The 16252-nt window shown below is 42.8% G+C and overlaps 1 protein-coding gene across 9 annotated transcripts in view; it reads right to left on the bottom strand.

Moving 5' to 3' along the window:
• TOM1L1 (target of myb1 like 1 membrane trafficking protein) overlaps window positions 1-16252 on the bottom strand; it is a 512416-nt gene that overhangs the window by 170156 nt on the left and 326008 nt on the right. For 8 of the 9 annotated variants that reach the window (XM_090122138.1, XM_090122135.1, XM_090122139.1 and 5 more), the window contains one exon: window positions 5318-5481. The gene's annotated coding sequence lies outside the window, so the exon portion shown is untranslated. The remainder of the gene's footprint in view (window positions 1-5317; window positions 5482-16252) is intronic. The other variant, XM_090122143.1, reaches the window with a different exon arrangement.

Genomic DNA, 16252 nt, shown 5'->3' on the forward strand with positions numbered 1-16252 from the left:
CCCCAGAAGTGCTGTGTCTTACTGATGCACACACACACAAATTAAAATCAAAGTGAAATGAGTCATCAGCACAGCCCTGGCCTGCTGGAAGCGAGGTCTGATGGCACTCGGAGGAATCATTGTCTGTATTTTTTCCAAACAAAGAACCCAAGGACAAGAATTCTGTTCTCACGGCTAGGACTTGTGGCACGTGTATTCAGAATAATTCTTTGGAAGCAAAAGGTACTCTAAATATTAACTGCTCAGCTTTATTAACAGAAAATTATGTATCTGAAAGGCACTGAAATCGCACTGTGACTGTAATATAAACTACAATGTAATTACAGTCTCCATAGTGTAAAATTACGACTATTACATAGTAATGAATTAAAGATGAGAAATGAGCTTATAGCACGGTTTGCATTTCGAGCAGACACTGCCATACTTCTCCTGTGGTTCCTCTCTCTGGAACAGGGCTTAGCTTTCCTTCACACCCTCTGGGCTCAGAGTGCCAGCTTTGGGAAGCACGAGGACAAGCCATGCGTTTGGTGCTGCCAATACGTGTCCTACTGCTGGCCTCCCATGCAGACCCAACACAAGTAATTGCTGCCCGCTGTGGAAACAGCCTCCTGGATAATCTGATGCTGGCAGTTTTCCCCACCACAGCACAAACAGGAATGGAAACTGCTGGTATAATAGCACTGCTTGTTAGGCAAACGTGTCAAAATTTATTTTGTTTTGTTTTGTTTTTTCTTAAGTGGAAGGAAGATTATATAAAAAAGTTGGTCTTCCCCCACTCCCCGTTCGGTGCAGATAATCCACTGCATCTCAACCAACTCTTCAACTATAAATTCATAAAATTTGCTTTGCCAAGAACGTTACTTGCTGTGCAAATCTTTGCCATCTGTTGCACTGTCTAACTGCAGAGACAAAACCAGCATAATTTGCCATTGTAGCATAACAACATTAGATCAGTGATTTATGGGGCCATGAATGTTCTTTACTCAGAGCTGTGTGCTTTCGCTGGCCTTTGCACCTGATTCAAATACAAACTCAAACACGGTGCTGCTCCCCTCCCTGCCCTGCAGCCTCTGCACACTGAACACAATCCTCCAGCACCAGGCACTGCATCGCTGGGTGTGCGGCCAGCGCCTGCACTGAGCCAATCCAGGGAAAGGACACTACTGAACTGCACTGGAACACGTACATAATACACATCTTTCCTATAAATATTCATCCCATTAGCCTGCGATGCCATTCAAGTAAAGCTCACCATCTTCATCCATGCCCACTTTGCGTTTAGCAACTAAATCATCTGAATTTTTCAACTGCCTTCTCCACTCAATTTATGCTTTTCTTAGAATTCGAATGTACAGCGTGTTTTCTCAGTTACAACAAAAAGACACGTGATTTCATTTCTGCTTTTTCCTTTTGACCAGTGCTTATCCATCGGATCAATGGAGCTACTGTGGAGTTGCATGAAAATTGCAGGATTGGGGATTACAAATCTCCATCAGTGCCCCATGTTTTAAATAAAAAAAGTCACAGTATTGTCTGTACAGTGCAAACATGTTGGAACTGTAATATGGGATAGAAAATACCCATCAGCTTTCCAACCCCTTCTGATATGCTAAGTACACTGACACAAACTTCTCGTCCTCTCCATGCAGCCTCCTTTCTCTCTCTTGAAAACACCCACAACAAAATCATCCTGAAATCTGGCAGCTTTATGAGCCAAAATTAGGCTTTTCTCTCCTATCATCACCTCAGGAATAAGAAAGGGAAAATAAGGAAGCAATGAAAGTTATGAATATTCACAAGCAAGAAGGGAACAGTCAATCAACTACAAAATGACTCCCACTGGGCTGCAGCTGTTTGGTTTTGCCAAAAAGCCAACACCAAAAAGCGTCCTGGGAATAAGAGAATTCCTGTTGGTGTGCAGCTTTTTGCTGAGGAGAGATATTGCAAACCGTAAAAATTATATGCTGCTTCTGTTTCATGAACATTATATAACTGCTGGTCTAAATAGCCAGAATAAACAGAGAACGGGCATTTTTACTAGGCTTCAGAAGAGTAAAGCTATAAAGAAAATAACTCCATGAAATTTACAGGAGAGACCCATTTCAGACCATATGTTGAAAGGATCCTCATCCAAATGCATGAGTCAATGTGTTAGCTAAGTGTTGCATGCAGAGTTCGTGAGTTTGTTTGACGTTTGGGTTTCCACAAAGCTTTCATGCTGGTCTGCTTTTATCCTCCAAATCATGACACATCTACTTGACTTCCTGCATCACGAATTTTTGTCAACTCTCTGCACTGCGAATCTGAGCAGAAGAAAATAACTCGCTGGAATTGCTCATGGTTTGAACACTTCATCACTTGTATAATTTTTAAGTTTCTGAGTTTTAATTGCTCTGTTTTGCAGTCATCCAGAGCCGTATCACAATCACGAACTCAGACAACAAGCATCCTTAGCTAACATGGTAATTTGGTCATCCAGTCCCCTACCTTTTTTATTTCACTCATCTCTATTGACTAGGCACTCACCTCTTATTTGTATTTACTTTTACGGTGATTTACACACCTTATAAAATTATCATTTCAAACCTGCCTGTAGGCAACAGCTGTGTGACTGGATAATTACCACTAAAAGATGGCAACGTTACAAAAAGCTCCTCTCATACAAAAAACTCATCTGGCAAAATCACTCATTTATTTATTTAATAGATGAAATTAGTGAAAGAACAGAACACAGACAATAATGAGGGTGTTACAGAACTCTGCCAAGTGCTACCCCAGCTCGGCATCCCCTCCTCTGGACAGAAGCTGCCAAATACAGCTGGCCCAAAAATGACCAATTTCTTTTGCACAAATAAAACAAAAGTAACAAAAAAATCAACTTTCCAATGCTTTAAAAATTGTTTTTCTTCCATACTGATTTTTGAAACTTTTCAAAAGGTCATCGAGGATTTGAGAAATTTTTCTCTAAGCATATCAGAAGATCGAACACAAAGCCCCAGCATGAAATTGGGATTCAGACTGTGAAGGGTGAACTCAGCTGGGTTACATGGGTGTGCAGCAGCCACTGCCTTGTCCCACAGCTGCATCCCTCCTGCAACTAAAATGGTGGCATCCTCACCCCAGCCAACACACCTGTGTGTGGCTGTGCTGAGTCAGAATGCTCAGATTGCCCCAGCGGGCTGACAAACAAAGAATCATCTCTTCAAATGCAAACTGAAGGCACCAAGGCCTGTGTCTCCTTTAAATGCAACAGTCATCTTAAAAGTGAAAACTCTGGAAATACTGAGAAAGCCTCAAAGCTCTACTGCCAGGTCTGCAGGGCTGGAGGCAGGTCCCACTGCCCCAGCAGGGATTTAAGTTCACTTTCCTTTTTCTACCTTTTCCTGCATCCTAGAGAATGTTTCAGGAATGTCCCTTCTCACCTGCCCTCTGTTCTTTGAGGCTGGCTGATGCTGCTGGAGAAGGCGGCTCTAGTTTTTCTATTCATGCAAAATAGCAAGCTCTAAATAAATAACAGAATAAAAAAATTGTGTGCATATGTTCTGTGACTCAGGTGGAGCAAAATCTTCACAAAAACTGCAGATGAGGTGGCCTTTTTAGCTACACAATAGGGGCTTTTCCCAATTATTTTATCTGTTGCAAATATTCACAGCCTCAGTGATAAGAACACCCCGAAATGACAGTTAGATAACCTGGCCAATACGCTGGGGAGGGAGGGGGGGGGAAAGAAGCAAAATCATGTTTTCTTCCTGCCTGTGGCTCCAAGCCCTGGCAATCTGCTCTCTCCATGTGCAGCTTCCACAGACTGCACTCCAACCATCACTTATCTAACAGCCACGCACTGAGCTGGAAGAGAGAGAGGCAACTCCCAGCACCTGAATTAGGATGCAAGTGTTTATCTGTCTGAAATGTATCTGAAGTGAACCTGTATTCTGAAGAGTAAATTCTCTATTACAGTGACAGAGGGCTGGTATTTCTAGTTTTCCCACCAGTCAATCTGGTGGCAATTTTCTTTCTATTTTAATGAAAGTCACTGTTTCAGCCTTATATCACTCCTACTCCTTTCTACCTCGTTCTGTACTGCTGAAATTTTGTTCTTGTTGCTGTGGTTTTTTTAAACACACAGTTAAATTCCAGTTAACATCAGGAAAAATTAAAGTCCAGCCCATGAATTATTGAAGAATGCTTGGATTCTGGTTTTGCCACAGACTTGTGGTGCCTTGACATATCACTCTGAGCCTCAGCATCTGTTTTGCTAGTAAGGATGAGGGCTGTTATAGAGTACAATGCCAAATACAATGGGAAAATGATACCAAGAGGTTACACCTGGACACGAGGTCAAGGGGTGAGGTGCATTTTATGCTGTGAACAAGTCTTCTGAAGCGTGGAGTGCAAATTTCACTAAAATCTCCAAATAACATCAAAAACTGCTAAGTTGGAAGAGACCCCAAGGTTGCAATCTGGAGCTGAACACCCATCTCAACTATGTGAAACTTTGCCAAGAACAACGTTCTGAGCTCCAAGAGACCAGAATTAGTGCGTGAACCTGAGAACATAATTGCTCTTTTCAGTTTGCAATAAGAAAAGCTGTTATTGAGGAGAATATTGAACCTCACCACGTCTCTGCTGAGCATGAAAATCCCCATCATAATAATTCCACTTCAGCCACTGCTGTAACCATGTGCCTACATCTGCAGCCCCTGCTATCGACCACTATCCAAGGAAGGGCTCCAGGGCTCTCAAGTCTAAACGCACCCAGACATATTTTCAGTTTCCATCTAAGATTCTGCACCTTCTGCTGCAGGGTGAATGTGACCTTCATGGTGCACAGTGAGCTCAGACAGTAACTCTGCACTTGTTGAAACACGGTAGAAACAAAACGTGGGAAAAAATATATATATATTCGAAGCACTAAAATAGAAACTGTGCTTGGCTGTTGCACTGCCTATGCAAGAAGCAGTGAGGAGGGAAAAAAAACCCGACAAAACAAAAAACCCAATCCAATGAATCCTTTCTAATATTAAACAGTATTGCAGAATTAGTTTGATAACAACAGCTTATTTCTTAAGTGCTTCTCTCCAATTCCACACACAGATACAGAATCATATGAGATACACTTATCCAGGTGGACGTATAAAATTATGACTGCAAAAAAACCAAACCTCATACAGAGTATAGCAAACATCCCAACTCAGACCCGGAGTTTCTTGACTTGTTGAAAAAAGAATTTATATCAAAAGATTAAGGGATAACCAATATTTGTCTTCCATTTTCTCCCACTTGCAACCTACTGGCATGGTCAGAAACATCCACATACCTGTTCTTTTCCTTTCGGTGCTGAGCAGAGAAGAGCGCTGGCAGGGAGCAGCCTGTAGGACTCACCTCTTGCTGCACAGTCCACAACTGTCACGGTCTGCTGATCTGCATTCATGGTAAGGAAGGGTGCTGCAGGTTTCATCACATATTACAAAGGGCTCTAAACTGTAAAGAAAGACAAAAGAAAGGTATGGCACAGATTAGCTATTTACGCTTCTAAACCTGAAACCACCTTTCAAAACTCTGCCCAAATTGGTTAATTAGTAACCAATAAACATCACTTGGTCCACACATCTTCATCTTACATTTCCAAAATCCTACCATCTTCTTCAAGTGGGACATTGCTTACTGCAGTTTCCACTTTCTGAAAAAATGAAATACAGTTCCATTGATTCTACTCTCTTAAAAATAACAACAAACCCCCCCCCCCCCACAAAACTAAATTAAAAACACTGCCCAGCCCTGAACCTGAACTCCTTTTCCAGCTCCAGGCACTTCTTTTCACTGCTTACAGAGATCAGTTCTTGCACTTATGAAATCCATGGTGCCTGGATTTGACCTGTGCCAGCTGTGTCCGTACCAGCAGGCCTGGTGTTCTCTGATTTTCTCTCACTAACAGTGCGTGATGGCAACTCATCCCAGTCAAGGTAAAATCTTGTGCCTGCAGGGTGCTGTCAGGTCAGTCATTATCTAAGGGCATCGAGAAATCACAAGACATCATGTCAGAGGATGTACACTTTCCAGGATGGGTGGATGAGCTTGCATTGAGAAATATTTGCTTTTAAAACTAACACTGCAGAATTTGCCAGATTTCAGGAATATTTTCTTTTAGAAAAGGTATTGCTTATCTTGTCTTATCTTCTATCTTCTATCTTATATCTATATCTTCAGAAAGATATTGCTTCAGCAGGCAACATGGAGAGAAAAAAAAGGAGCAGGAATAGTACTGTAAGAAAATAATAAACTTGAATAGAACACTACCTCTTGACAGGAGAACATGTGAGGTTTAACTAACCTGAATACTGAGTCAAATGGCACCCAGCAACTGAAAGAAAATATAGGAAGAAAAGGGGAAAATCCAGCAGGAGAAATGAGAAATATATTTTGGGCACTTCGTTTTCCAGTGTCAGACTTGTGACGTGGCTGTGCTTTATTCAAGCAAAATTTCCTACCTATGAAGTTATTAGAGTGATAGAAAGTGCTGTGAAAAGCAGAGTAAACTCAATTCCTTCCCACTCTCATATCCTCAGTGCTTTACAGCTGAGTGAGATCAATGCCTTGCTCTCCACTCAGACAGAAAACAAAGGAAAATTCCTTGGATCCTCGGTAGAGCCAGGGACCCCAGCCAGCAAAGCTGTGCAAACTGTTCCTCTGTACCTGCCTATGCAACCTCTCTGCCCTGCTGCGTGGCACTGAAACCCTTTGTCTCCCTCCTAGAAACACATCAACCCAGCTCTTAGTCCTGGGATGCGTGAACACATCCCAGGAGGTATCTTCCCTCATGTTAAGCATGGAAGAAAAGTCACACGTGTCCATCCGCTTTGCTGACTCAGGTCACTGAACGTCCCGTGTTCTGAGCGATGTAACGCAGCCGGTGCCTCATCCTGCTTTGATGGCTGGATCTTACATGCTCAAGTACCAAGCTGAGGTGGGTCTTACAGATTTCACTGACCCTGAATAGACCAGTCATTTTATATAGTACATACGGTGCCGCAGTTATGCTCTATTTTGTCATTTTTTTGGTTCATTTTCAGATCTTTCTTACATTTCAGCTTATAAAATTATAAAGGCACGGTGTGTGTTTGCATGGTGATGTACCACTCTGCTCATACAGAACTGCAGGAGATACAAAGGATTTTTTGTTTGTTTCTAGTTTGCTTTTATCCTATTTATAAGCAACCATCAGCAGATAAATGTCCTGTTAAATTCATCTTCATCTAAGCAAAAGTTGAGATGGTGATTATGATAAAATGAGAGCAATTTCTAAATATGCTATGCTGGAGACTAATGCTAATTCAGCCTAAATTGTATCAATTACAAGTGACAGTTTATCCAGAACATTATTTTGTGCCTCTAATTTTACCCTCATTATTTTGGTTCGGTAGATTTATAGCAATAGCTGTTACATGTCAGCGTGTCTTTGTCTACCTTTTTCTTGCCATCCCAAAATGGGATGTGTTAGCTCCAGCCACACACACTCCTCTTCCATCAGGCTCTGTTTCTACACTGAGTCCCCAGCCCAGCCGTTGCCTTTGGCCACCGGGACAACATAGGCATATTTGCACAGGGAAGGTCTGTGCCAGGAATGCTGAGTTTCAGGTAAAATTTCTCTTTTTACTTTTTTCCCCCTTTTAGGGGGAATAAAAACAGTCTCAGAGCTTTTTGTGCTAATTTCTTTTGGATCTGCCTAACACTGAGACCTGTTTTGTAGAAAGACAGTGGCTATCAGCATTCAGCTGTGTGTGACTGAGAGAGGAGTACAAACTTTGACAACAGTGACCACAGAAAATAAATTAAGTAGCAGCAATGTACATAGCAAATGATTAGGAAGACAGAAAACCTTTCCTCCCTTCCTAAGTGTAAATTCAGGCTTTGTGGAAAACATGGCAACTAGACAAACTGCCCATTTTCCATGCAGCCATCAGAATCAGGTCATGGTGCAGGGTAGCAAAGCCATAGGAAGCTGACACAGCTATCCTGACATGCATGCATCTTTCCATCATCCACAATGCCCCGTTTCACATGGAAGGCTCCTGGTGATGAAGTCCATCTCTGAGTAAGGAGAAAGGTCAGAATTAGTTGCTGCTGCTCTAAAACATGCCATCACCATACAGACTGCAGTGGCATGTCCCTGCAGGAATGCTGTTTGCAGCCTATCAATAAATATTTATTATAGTAAAGGATAGTTGTGGTATGGAAATGGATGCAACTTTTATTTTCTATGAATCGATAATTAGGGTTTGGGTTTTTTTGTTTGTTTGTTTTTGTTTTGTTTTGTTTTGGATTTTCTTTTTTTTTGCTTTGTTTTCTTCCTCTGATCAAACGTCCTGGGTATCTTTCAAGAGAGAAGAATGGATTTTGGATCAGCACCTCGCGGCACGTGGTACACAGTGCTACCAGAAAGAAGCACTCCTCACTCAGAGGTCAGAGAACATCTGCACATCACTTTAGATGGCTTAACAGCTCTGTAAGAATAACAGATCTATTTAAAATAGGAAATCAGAAGGAAATAAAGCTGTGTCAGGAAACATTAACACACCCGTGTGTGAGCTGACCTTGGACAGCTTCTGAGATCTCTTGTTCAGCTCATTGATCATTATTCCAAGCTGTCATCACGAACACTCTTGCTCATTAATTATACATTAACCTCATTCATGACTTTTATGATCTATAAATGGGCCAGGATGTTTAAAAATGATTAAATAAGAATGTGCAGTGGTGGTAAGGATAATACCTGTACCGGAGCTTAGGACATCCAACTGCAAATCAAGAACAGGTGATGTTGAACAATTTAAATGGGAAATGAGACAAAAATTAGAGAGTTCTCCACACCTCCCACCTTGCATTCAGACGAGTACTAACTTTAAAAGATTCACAAAAAAAGCAGCTTCTAGTTGTATAACTCTTTTTTTTTTTTTTTAACTGGCAAAATAAGCACAAGTTTTCAAAGCAATGAAATATGACTTGCAGTAAGCTGTATCTTTATGATTACTGGATTGAACCACCAGGCACCAGCTCAGAGGAAGCAAGGATGGGCTCTTGACAATATTGAGACCTTCTTCAGCAGGATGAACTGACAGTTCACCCTTTGGTGGGTGCATTTGCTAAGTGGAATGTGTTGAGTGGCCACAACCACATTGCTGTCGGAGCACCCTGGTTCCCACAGCCTGCAGTTGGTGCATCCATCTCCCGGAGTTTGAACTTACACAGTGACCTGAACCAGCAATATCAGGTGAGAGCAATCCTCTGAAAATCAGTCAGTTCTGCAGTGGACGTTGGATTCAACAGAGAATTCACCTCCATGTTCCCAGCACTAATAGTACTTTAATTCTGAAATTGCAATCTGTTGGTTTTTTTTCCTATAATTAAACGAGTTTTTTCACCACAAAGCACTGGGGCACCTTGCTCGCCAGCATCACAAAAGACTTTTCTTATTGTGGCAGTTGCTTGCCATAAGCTGAAAGTGCCTATGTTTCCCAAACAGGCTTGAAGTAGAAATAAAATTTTATGTCTGAGGAAGAATTACTACACGCCACATAACATTTCAAGCTAAAATAATGTTTCATCAAAGATTTAGGGAACAAGGATTAGTTTTTTAAACCTGGCTAAGTCAATGAATCTTGCACGTCCCATATACTGCTATACATTATGTTCAGAGATACATTTCACTATGCAAACTCAAGGCTGTTCCAGGGAGGTTGCACGAAAGAAAAATCCCTCAACGGAGAGGACATTTCACCATCTTTGTTCCAAAGGACCTGTAAGAGCCGGCAGCACGAGGGAAGGTGGTCAGAGAGCATCACATTGCCTGTAATGTATGTTATGAGTTTTAGAATGGTAAATTAAGGAGTCGAATAATAAATGATGGAGCCCCAAATATATGCAAAATGATTTACCTCGGATAGTACAAAGCAGAGGACTTTCCCAGCTGTAAGTAGATCCCATTCCCAGAGAAGCCAAAAACTTGAAAATTCTTGATCACACCAGGGATTTTCAAAGGCCTCAGAGAAACAAAGGGCTGATGTTTGGTGACACTGAAGCTGGGTACCCAACTACCCTGCAACTCTTGGAAAACCTCTGCTTCTTTGAACAGCCGGATTCCACTCAGCTCAGGCAAAATACATCTACTTCATAGCTCTGAAATACTCCATGTGATTTTAACCTTAAAGCCATCTGAGAGAAAGGGTAGGTGCTTAATCTGATGGCCTACTGAGTTTAATAGGACTCTACCTACGACATTCAATAACACAACTGTGTAACCCACTGGTTATAGGTTCCCTGTTGTGCTGGATCCAAAAGGTGAGGTTGTTAAAGGCCCCCTGGGCATCTCTGCTGTTCTCCCTCCCCAGCAGCAGCTCCTGCTTTTAACTCCACAGATCTCCAGGGCAGGCTAGCCAAGGAGCTCACTCATAAACTATCATTTACCTGAGGATCTCAAAGCACTTCACATCCATTAATTAAACTCTAGGAGCTTGGAAACAGGATGAGATGTGTATTTTCTGTGGCCCCTCAGGTAAAACAGCGCTTTTGCTTATCCATGAGCAGCAATTGGCTTTAAATCTACACAATCTGTTTTTAAGAGCAATCGCAGATCTTTATGGAGTAAAAAGTATGATTATGTGGGATGGACTCAGCTTGTGCTGAAATGGGAAAGGAGATTACTTCTTCATTCAAAATAACTTTAATGTATTTCATTCTTAAACTGAAGCGAGCGTATTAGGCTTCTTATTCCCAAATGGAATTCCAGCAATGGGGGATATTGAGAACGTTGCCCCTCACATGTATTTTTTCCTTAAATCTGTTTCAGAAAACTGTGTTCCTCATGCGATCAGAATGATAATCAAAGATTCTTCTGAATACGTAATGCTTCCAGCTAACCACATATTAAGGCAATGCAAAATGAGCTCAATATCAGTAAAGCGATAGGAGTCCGTTTTTTAAAACATGGTGCTAGTTCACGATTATAAACCAGTTCTAATTTTCACTTAGCTTACTGACTGCTTTTCAAAGAGGATACAAGTAATTGTTTCATGTCAAGTAACAGACATCTCTACATCCTTCCAGTGGAACTCATGTAACACCAAAAAGAAACTCCCTTCACATCACAAGGCCAGGCCTGGACAGCTGAGAGCTGTTACACTTTACTCATTTCATTACCCTTTTACACACATTTCTTCTATTTGAATGCACAGTACTTTTCTTAATTATTTCTGACCTTTCATCCAGCTTGCCATAAGCTTCTTACAAAGAAAAGAAAATAAATAATTCAACTTTTTACTTATTCCTGGAGGAGACTGGCTGCTCTAATCTATCCTTAGAGAATAAACAAGCTAGCTGCTCACATACAGCTTATTAGAGTACGACAGATTAACATGTACACAGTGCTGCAATGACAATAAGGTGGGGAATACCAGCCTGCATTTTGGGCTGCAATCTGAGGCTGGGACCATTTCCAGCTGCCTCCCAGGGGCCTGAAAGTTTGGTTACTCTTTTTTTTGTAGCTGCAAGCCACAGACTGGTAACAAATGTCAGAGCAGAAAGGAGTGAGGAAGGAAGGATGGAGCCAGAGAGCATGTCAGGGAGTGGATTAATTCCCCAGCTTGAGAGTGCTCCAGACTGCTCTGTGCAGTGTGTTCAGAGAGGAGCTCTCAAACGACTTAAAAGTCTGATGGAGAAATACAGTTCCCTCAGCATCTCAGCAGTGACACTGTGTGTTTAGGGGAAGGGTGGCCTGCTGGAAATCTGATGCATTAGGGCAGCATGCTGGGAAACCACCTGCACCTGCATTACAGAAACTGGTTCAAAACATGCATTACTTGCTGCCTCCAGGAATGCTTCTCTTTCACTTGGATCAAAGGTGGGATGAAATATTTCAAGTCGTTTTGGACCAAAGAGACCTTTTTCCCAGAGATGGGGTCTATGAATCTCTCATGCTTTTTTTCTGGCATTAGCAAATACTGAATTTCAGCTTTTACTGAAAAGTGATCGAGGCCTCACCTTGGAGGAGCCCAGAGCTTGATGGATCCGAGGTAAGAAGTCTCACACCTGTGCCCTGACACGCTGAACGCAGTGGAGTAACAGAGGAACAACGAGCATCTCCCTGCAGCCCCACAGCTGGCTGCCACTCTGGGAGCAGTCTGCTCTTGGAAGAGTTGCAGGAGAACACGAAAACATTGAATTCTTTCCTCTGAAACAGTAAAATATGCAGTTGTATTGGAGCAGACTGCATCCACAGGACATACCCGACAGTCTTGCTTGATGAGAGAGAGCTGTATGTGTCACCAGAGTGAAAGATAGAGTGTCTGAAGAAGAGAAAACCATTCATCTTACCAACCTGCCCTTTCTGATAGCCAGCTAGTAGCATGGGCATAGCTCCGCAGATCCCTTTGAAGTTTATTGCTCTGTTAGTCCTCTCTGACTGACGGATCACCTAATGGATAATAAATTACTGCTCTCTTCTTGGACTGGAGACTGCCCGCGTCTCGCTAACGCTGATTTTTTAGAGTCTGCTCTCACTCACACTCTGCTCGTGCAATTTAAAGGGATGCACATTCACAGACAATGCACACACACAGAGGACTGGGATTTCAGGGCTACGTGTGGGGCATGAACTGCATGGTGCCCTCTGAATTTCAGGAGACGCAGCTCCCAGCTCTCTCAGATCTCTCCAGAAAATCCTGCCCTCTGCCCCAGGAGCAGCCGGTGGGAGGAGAGCAGCTGCTTCCCTCAGTGCCTCCATAGCAGGCAGGCAGGTCTGGGGCCTCAGCTGCAGAAATGAAGAAGATAATAAATTTGGCTCTGAAGTGAGAGTCAGAGGTAACTTCACCTGGAAGGGGTGGCTCCTCTCCTTGCCCAGGGCCTGACTCTCAGCCTCTCCCTCATTCCAGTCATGGTGATGCTTTGGCACAATGAGCTGGCACCACGCGGAGACTCAATAAAGATCTCAGGGTTTTCTCCATAAAAACCAAACAAGCAGAACTGCCTCTCTAGAGGTTGGAGAGGCCAGGCTCTGTTACGACTGCTTGGGGTCTCTGAGAGTGCTGCAAGTTACAGATACTTTCCTTGAGAGCTGCTGCCAGCCCAGCACTCCCAGTAGTTCTGCCAGCTGTCAGCATGCAGCTAAAAAAAGTAATTTCCTTCTCTCACTAACTCCTTGGGACCAGTCAGCCTGCCACCAGTGCTGGGAATAAGGCTCTCCAAGCCGCCGTCCCCACGGGTACCTGCTGGGCACGAGTGAGGCCAAAAAAGCAATATGAAAGCACAGTTCTCGCATGGGCCAGATTTTCCAAAGAGCTCTAAAACCAGTGCAAATGGAGCAGGGCATATTTAAAAATGCAGTAGCAAACTGTATTCCCTAACCTTAGGGCACTGCTTTCCTGAAATGTTTTTTGGGAGAAGAAAGAAAGAGGAAGCTGGCCCTGATGTTAAGCAGCATAATTCTGCATGCAGTTCTGCATGGTTTTCCTTGAGGTTAAGGGTCTTCCCCTGCTGTGGTCTGGGCTCTGCTCTCACCACTGAGCCCAGCGTGCTGCTGCTGGGTGTTCACACCTGTCAGAAAAGGTCTCCCTCCCAGAAGAAACCTACAGACTCAGCTGGATCCAAACTGATGATGGAGCAGCTACACCACTCTCCCCAGGCACACACAGCTTCTCAAAATCTCCTTGTCCCTGAGTGGTGCTCCAGCAGGTTAGGGGCTTTTATTTTCAATTAGCAACAACTATTAAAAGCTCCCACCACAGAAGCACCACTGATAGGGGCAGGTAACTCCTGGTTCTGTCCTTTCATGCAGGTGCTTGTCTTTAGTCCCAGCACTGGGCCTTTTTCCCACATCCTGAATTTGCTCTCAGTCCTGGCTGCAGCCCAGGGCTGTGATTCCAGCTGCCAGCACCATGCCACATGTTTGTAGATACAGACTCAGCATTCTCTGGGCAGAGACCCTGGGCTAGGAGTGCCTGCTGCTCATCTTGCTGCACTCCCACTGTGCCTTCCAGCCACCACAACAGCTCTTAATTCCTCTCCAGTGAATCTGTAAACTTTTGGGTCAGACAAGAGCTTTCATTGCTTTTGGGAATGTCTGCATCTCATAAACCTAGCCCAGTGGGGTTTCGTGCACATCTGCAACTCCAGCCCCTGCCACACAGCACGTCAGAGCTCTCACTTGGTTCTTTTTTCCCTCGACTAAGAGAACAGCGAGACCCTCAGAAACTTGTTTATTTGTGAAATCCATGTTACTTGTTCCTATAACATTTTTTTTTTTCTGTCTTTGGAAAGCACAGGAGTTCAATATGGGCCCTTAGACACAGCTGCTGTTATTTTGCAGCTGGGTGCTACTGTGTGGAGGGCATCTGAAAAGACATGAGCATAGGAAATTAGATGTGAGTTTACATCACTCTGGAGGACAATACATGAAAAACTTGAGATGTAGATTTTAACCCAAGATTTTTAATATGAGTTTTTAATGCTACAGCCTTTATAGTTGAATGGAAAACTGGAAAAGCCCATCTATGTGCAGATCCATTGAGGATAAGACATTATTTACTCTGGTTTCTTTCTCAAACAATGGCAGGCCTGGTAGGTTACCGAACATTCTCTATCTTTATATCCTCAATTTAAGAAAATGCTATGGCCATTCAAAAAAGCATTTATGCACACCAATAGACTTTAAGTGTAAGCTGAAAGTTTAGGATATATTTCAGTGCTATTTTCACAGCATGCTCTATAGGCAATGTGTTCCCTTTACTCACACTTCTTAAATTTCTGCATCCTTGTATCAAAGCTTATGGCTTAAAAAGAAGACAACTATGCTGCTTCATTTACCAGTATCAAATATTTTTACTGAGAGTAATTGCTTATCCAGAGTTTGCTTATGTAAGAATTAAACATGGTATTCCATTAAAATTATTAAAAATATCTTCCTATAGCTCTGCTCTCTCCACTTCTCTCATGTTCAGAATCACATAAAATAGTAATGAGCATACATAGCCTTCTGCTGTTTTCATAGACATGGCAGTAAAAGAGACAGTTGCTGTTCCCTTGAGTTCTAGCCCACGAATCAGAAAGTCTAATCAGCTGCAGTGTCTGACACACTGAATAGCCCCTGTATTTAATTACTGCTATATTAAAATCTCTGCTATTTGAATTCTGTATCCTCTATTAAAGGGAATGAGAGAGACAGAGGAGAGAATCAAATAGGGCTAGAAGAAAGGACTTACAGAAAAGTTACTCTCTTGTAACAGCCCTGGTTCAGTTTCCAGTGTAAAACCTGGTCTGAAAACTCCCAGAGCGAGCACCCGGCATGCTGCAGCTGTCACACACCCTCAGGGCTGTTTTGTACAAGTTTTAGTGGCCTGGATAAGACTCAGCACCAGCTTAGGTCGCTGTGCCTTGAAGCAAATGCTCAGTGAAAAGTCAATGAGCTATGGTGTTTTTCACTGCCTGCCCGCAGCCTACTTACAACTGAATATTCAGGGTTCCCTTATTCAAGTCCAAGGATTGTAGAGAGGCAGAGGTTATGAATCCATGCTGTGGACGAATTCAAAGGCTGCCTTGCTGGGAGAAACCTGCTGCAGGGTGCTGCCAGGCCCCGACTGCCCACAGCGTGGAAGACACAGCATGGCTGCAGCCGTGCCAGCAGCGTGGCTGGCAAGCAGGATTCACCGAGCAGCATCTTCTGACACTTTCAGTAACAGAAGGTGTCTCTTTTTGTGCATCAGTCTACATTGATCTGTTAATTACACTGTGACAAAATGAATTAGACTTAATTTTGCATGGCTGTCCAGAAGCATTACTACATGTGTTATTACATATTTCTTTGAATCAATAATTTGACTGTGCATGTTTGCATCTAATGAAATTGAGAAAGATCAGTTCAATACCTGTAGGCAGTTGTTCAGAGTGTCACAGATGTATATAATATTGAACAATAGATGTCACTGTTCTGCCAATAAAAAATGGGTTGTATTTACAGATATTGGTAGTTTCAACCTCCGCTGCACACGTCTCCAAAAGCCAGGGCACTCACTGACACGTGATACCTTTTAAAACATGGATCCTGTCCCTCCTTGTCATTCTTCATCTATCAAACTACATGCAAAAACTGTAAAAGGTTTTAAAAGCAGTTTTAAGGAATATCCTACGGCTTTGTGCGAACTGGTCAACACAAGAATAGGACCATGAGAGAGGGAAAAAATGACAGGCAAAGCTTAACTGAGGAAAT

The sequence above is a fragment of the Phasianus colchicus genome, chromosome 20 (assembly GCF_987193195.1).
Source record: "Phasianus colchicus chromosome 20, bPhaCol1.hap1.1, whole genome shotgun sequence".
In the NCBI taxonomy this organism is placed as follows: domain Eukaryota; kingdom Metazoa; phylum Chordata; class Aves; order Galliformes; family Phasianidae; genus Phasianus; species Phasianus colchicus.